We start from the raw sequence: 6000 nt of genomic DNA on the forward strand, positions 1-6000 counted from the left end.
CAATCACAGGCATAGCAAAGTTCCCTTCACTATGTCCCAAGAACACCCCTACTTTACTGTGGCAATTACAGCAACTCCTCAGTACTGTTCAATTAAAGTAATTAGATTAATATGATAATTTAATTCAGAGCAAAGAAGTCCCCCTTTGATATTTTATTTACATTGCTGAATTTGAATTTAGACAATTCACTTAGTTACTGTTCTAGTAAATAAAATTTTCCAGAATCTATTTTTTTTCCACAGAATTATTATGGTGCACAATATGGTCATTCAGCCCACTGTGCTTGTACTGACACTATTACCTGGTGCCTTCTCCCCTTATCTTTCCATAACCACTACAATCCAAAATACCATTCAACCTCCTCTTGAATGCCTCAGTTGAAGCTTACTCCACCACATTTCCAGGCAGTGCATTCCATACCCTAACAACTCGTTGCGAATAATCTTTTTTCTGACATCATACTTGTTTTCTTTACACATCACTTTGATTCTATTTGCTCTGCTTCTTGTTTCTTTTACAAGTAAAATAGCTTCTCCCTGTCTATGCTGTTCATCTCACTCAGGATTTTGAAAACCTCAATCAGATCTCCTCTCAGCCAACTTCTCACCTGGGGAACAATCCCAACTTCTTCAATCTGCTGAAAGTTCTGATGAAGAGTCACTAGATTCAAAATGTTAACTCTGCTTTCTTCCCACAGATGCTGCCAGATCTGCTGAGTTTCACCAGTAATTTCTGTTTTTGCTTCTTTAATCTATCCTCATATAGGTAGTTTCTCATACCTGGAAGTATTCTTGCAAATCGCCTTTGCACTCTCTCCAATGTGGTCACGTCTTTTCAATACTGTGACACCCACAATACTACAGATGAAGCTTAAAAAGTGTTTGTACAAGTTCAAAATCATTTCCTTGCTCTGCACTCTATGCCTCTATCAATAGAGTGAAGAATACTATTCCTTATTTCCTGCTCTTTCAATGACCTGTGCATATATACAGATAGGTATATCTGTATATACCTATACACTCCTGTACTTTCTTTAGAATGGTATCCCCTACTTTGTCATCTGCAAATTTGGAAATTGTCCCCTGCACACCGAGATCCAGATTATTTATATATATTAGGAAAAGTAAGGGTCCCGATACTCCATCAGTAACCTTCCTCCTCCCCGAACAAAATCCATTGACCATTACTCTCTGTTTTCTATCACTCAGCCAATCTTGTATCCATGTCCCTTTTCTACAGTGATCTACAAACCTCCTCACAAATCTAATGAGAGGCACTGTATCAAATGCCTCCTGGCAATCCACATGTGTACCATGTCAAAAGCTTTATCCTCATTAACCCTTGCCATGACCATTTCAAAAAACTCCAGCAAGTTTGTTAAATATCCCCTTTAGAAATCCATGTTGACTGTTTGTAATCAACCCACCTTTTTGTAGGTGACTGATTCTATCACAAATAACCTGTCCAAACATTTCCCCACTACCAAAGTTAAGCAAACTGGTCTGTCATTGCTGGGATTACCCTTATTCTGAACAAGGCCATATCGTTGGCAATTCTCCAGTCTGCTGGCACCTCCCCAGAATCCAGGGAAGACTGAAATATTAGGGCCAGTGCCTCTGCAATTTCTACCCTCACTTCCTTCAAAACCTTGGATGCATCTCATCAGTTCTGCTGTGTTAACTTTAAGGGCCAAGAATCTATCCATGACATCTTCCTTATTAATTTTTATTCCTTCTAGTGACAGAGTTTCCTCCTCTGTCACCATGGTGTGGGCAGCGTCCTCCTCTTTCATAAAAGCAGATGCAAATCCATGCCCCCTGCCTCCATCTATAAATCCCCTTTTTGATCTCTGATGGACCTTACCCCTCCCTTAAGCACTCTCTAACTGCTTATATGCCTGAATGCATGTTTAACTGCATGATCTATCAGTAGACTTTTGTGGCATTGTCAGTTTTATAACAAATTAGGAGCAGTTTTGGGCTGTAGGCACTAGATTGTATTGACCCAAATTTACCTTTTAGTGGCCTACGGTAAATTGAAATTATGATCTCAGGTGAAAGGCCAGTATTTAAACTAGACATCTTTCCAAAGGCAATTGAAACTAAATTGAGGATAAGGTCATTACAACATTTATTACTTAACCATAAATATAAACAGTATAACTGACAGGTTAGCACATAGCACACTAACTATACAAAGTAACAAGAACTGTGTATGCAGTACCCTATTTGCATTTATGCAGTTGCACAATTGTCAATTTCAGCAGTGCATATATTTTATTTAACTATTAACCTGGAATTAAACAAGATGTTAAATCCAGGCCCCACATGGCCCATCAGGTAGATGTAAAAGAATCCATGGCACAAAACAGTAAGAGTGTTATTCTGGTTGGTTAGCTAACATTTACACTTCAAATAACATTAAAAAAAAACTCCTTTATAAATTATCTCATTACTTCTTGTGGACTGTACTAAAGCACAATTTAGTTTTTGCCCTTCCCTACATGAAGACAGTTGGAAGATTGTATGTTAATGCAAGATATTTAGAATTAGAATAAGGTTCATCGCCATGTGTACTCAAGTTACAAAATTAATTACTTTGGGCTAAAATCATTAATTAAAATAATTAAAGTGAGTCTATTTATTTTAATTGCGTCAGAACTTACCATTCACGATGCAAATAATTTAATGTCACTGAAAACGAATCTAGACTTCTGAAAGACTGCACATTCAGGACACTGTCTAGCATTCATTGGCCATGCTAGGTAGCCCCATAGTGTTCAGGATACTGCAGGTTAGGTGGGTTAGCTATGTCAAATGCATGGTTGTGGGGATAAGGTAGGGGATATTCTTTGGAGGATCAGCGCAGACTCCATGAGCTGAATGGCCTCTTTCTGCACTGTAAGGATTCTATGATTCTATTACCATTTTTCATAAATATTAATTTATGTAAATAGTCTTCTCTCAGACAACATTCGTTACTTCAGTAACAAAGGACAGATAATGTGCAAAATGTTACAAAGCTGTCATCTAATGTTACATTTACATAATAAAACGTAATGAATGTTACTAAATAGACATTCCTGACCCTCCTCCGACTTCTGTGCAGAGCCCTGTTCACACTATTGCCCCTCCTGTGGTTTGGGTATAACCCTCATGTGCAAATTTGGTGGCTGGTAGCAATTAGGTGAAAAAAAATCAACCAATCACACAGCACAAAGACAGGACATTCAGTCCTTTGTGCCTACACTAGATCATTGATAGATCCATTCAATAAATCCGACTCCTCTGCTATTTCCCCTTAGATTCAAATATTTTGAAAGTACATAAGTAAGTCCATTTAAATTATTATTCGAATTTCTTGCACCATGATTTTAGGCAGTGCTTTCCAGATCGCCAAAAATTCACTGAGCAAAAAAAAGTCTTTTTAATTTTTTTTGTCAATTTTGTCAAACCTGTCTTTTCTGGGTATCTTCTGGGTATTTACACAACTAGTGAAAAGTTTATCACTATATACTCCATCAAAACTCTATGATTTTAAATACCTAAAAGTTTCCTCCAGTGAACAATCCCAACTTCTTCAATCTCTCAACATGAGTGAAGCAGCTCATCCTTGGTTATAATTGTAATAGATCACTTCTCAATCCTGTTCAGGTCACATCTTTGTGTAGAGCTGGATGAACACGAAATCCCGAAACGTCAGCCTTCCTGCTCCTATGATGCTGCTTGGCCTGCTGTGTTCATCCAGCTCTACACCTTGTTATCTCAGATTCTCCAGCATCTGCAGTTCCTACTATCCCAGGTCACATCTTTATTGGTTCTCAGAAATGAACACAATACTAAAGAGCAGACCCAAACAGTGACTTCTAAAAGCATAACCATTACTTGCTTTCTTTTATATTCCATGTTTCTATTAATAAAGCCAAGGATCCCATAAATCTTCCACAATCTTACAAGTTTTTTAAATGCTTTTAAAAGTTTTTTAAATCAACATCCTGCCACCAAAAAATTGCTTATGCAAATCTTGAGATTTCCATTCTTGTATCTTGTGAAAAATTGCACCATTTAGTTTATATTGCATTGCCTCATTCTTCCATGTCAGATACATCACTTCACACTCTTCTGCAGTAAATTTCAATTGCCTTGTATGTGTAATGACACTATCTCTTTAATCTCATAGGTTTCAATTTTGGAATCGAGTCTAGTAATTTTAACAAGATGATCAGAAAATTAATTTTAAAATGAGAGCATATTTTCTGCCACCTATGGTGTGCTGCATTATTTGACTATTCTTCGTATGTGACAGAAAGCTAAGGACCCTATCTGTCTTCTGTTGTTTCCGTGAAATCAAAGATCCGATGGCACTCCCCTGCCCAACATCCCACTCCCAACCAAAAGAAAACTGGCTGTCTACCCGGCATGTGGACCAATTAGCTGCCAGATGTGTTTTGCAGTGCACTCTGCAGACACATCCGTTTGGGCATTCTGTCGACAACGGAGGAAAGACCAAAACTACGTAGGATGTTTTCAAGTTACGTGTACTGAAAACCCTAAAGTTAACTGTTGCGTGTAAATCTTTTATAGTAACGGATCAACAGGAAGCTAAGATAGAAGTGAGAACGTTCGTAGCACTGCGCTCCTTTAATACGTTCAAAGGAAAAAAAGGACAGTACGCTCCTCGCTGCCAGGTTGAGTGATCAGCGGGTTGCTGTGCCTGGTTGCCCGTGGGATTGGCGAAGGAAAGCTGGGCCCTTAGCAGCTCGCTGTTACTCAGGTTCACGGGGGACTGCGAGCTTGAGCTCTGGGCCACTGCAATGCTTATTGTGACATCATGAACAAATGTAGCTGGCTCCTGGAAGACCAATCGCTGCTCTGGAATGTGCAGTAACATTGTGAAGCGCGGGGAGGCCCATTCACAAAACTCCATTCATTTCCCAGGTCCCATACAATCCAGTCAGAAACCGGCACTGCCCCTTCCATACATAAATAGAGAAGAGGAAAGCCTCCCCGGTCCCTTTGTGGGAGCTCGGGCCTGCACAACACAAGCAGCGCAGTTGCTTCACACTCTACCCCGCCGGTTTATTTCCGAGCGCTGCACAAAATCCTCCAAATTCAACTCGGGTGAAAGAATTTAGTCACCGCCCCTCTCCACATACCTTTCCCGGCTGCACTGTTCCCTCCGCTTAACTTTTTTTTCCTCTCCAATTCTCTCTCACACCCTCGCTCTGTTTTCAGATTCTTTCATGATGGCCGCTACCCACAAAGCCCTGAGATGGCAGCTGCGCATGCGTTGCTCTGGTTCCCTGTCCCTTCTAAGTAGAGGCTTTTCCCGGGCGCTGTGAGCTCTGGGAAATACTTCCTCCATTACAACATTCTAATGCGGTATGCAACAGCCTTTTCTGAGAATATCTTTTATTTAACTTCAGCAGTTATAATTAAACATATAGGATTTGTTAGCGGTGGTCAATATGACGAGGGTTAAATACAGAAAATGTAGGAGAAACTCGGAAAGTCTAGCAACATTCTGTGGGGAGAGTTATGTTTGAAGTCCAGTATGACTTCTTCAGAACCAATTCCTCAGCTTCTGAAGGGAAAAGCAAAATTGTCTGTTAAAGCATCAAACGGACAAAGAATTTGGCTGGCACTGTTGCCTCACAGCCCTGGGGATGAGATTCAGGGTGAGCTTACAATTGGATACAAAATTGGCTTAACAGCAGGAGACGGAGTGGTGGTGGAGGGTTGTTTTTTGGGCTATCAGTGGTGTTACACAGGGATCGGTACTGGGTCCACTTTTGTTTGTCATTTATGTAAATGACTTAGATAAGAATATAGAAGGCATGTTTAGTAAGTTTACAATGCCGCCAAAATTGGTAGTATAGTGGCAGATGAAGTTTAATTTGGATAAATGTAAGTTATTGCATTTTTGTAAAACAACCAAGGGCAGCTCTTATGCAATTAAAACTAGGGCCTTAGATAATGTTGAAGAACAGAGACCTAGGG

At 39.8% G+C, this 6000-nt stretch overlaps 1 protein-coding gene across 3 annotated transcripts in view; it reads right to left on the reverse strand.

The window, feature by feature from the left end:
• The window catches only part of znf148 (zinc finger protein 148), a 138378-nt gene extending 133112 nt beyond the window's left edge, over nt 1-5266 (reverse strand). For all 3 annotated transcript variants that reach the window (XM_048599088.1, XM_048599087.1, XM_048599086.1), the window contains exon 1: nt 5157-5266. The gene's annotated coding sequence lies outside the window, so the exon portion shown is untranslated. The remainder of the gene's footprint in view (nt 1-5156) is intronic.
• Between the last annotated feature and the right edge of the window lie 734 nt (nt 5267-6000).

The sequence above is a fragment of the Rhincodon typus genome, chromosome 7 (assembly GCF_021869965.1).
Source record: "Rhincodon typus isolate 14 chromosome 7, sRhiTyp1.1, whole genome shotgun sequence".
Lineage (NCBI taxonomy): Eukaryota > Metazoa > Chordata > Chondrichthyes > Orectolobiformes > Rhincodontidae > Rhincodon > Rhincodon typus.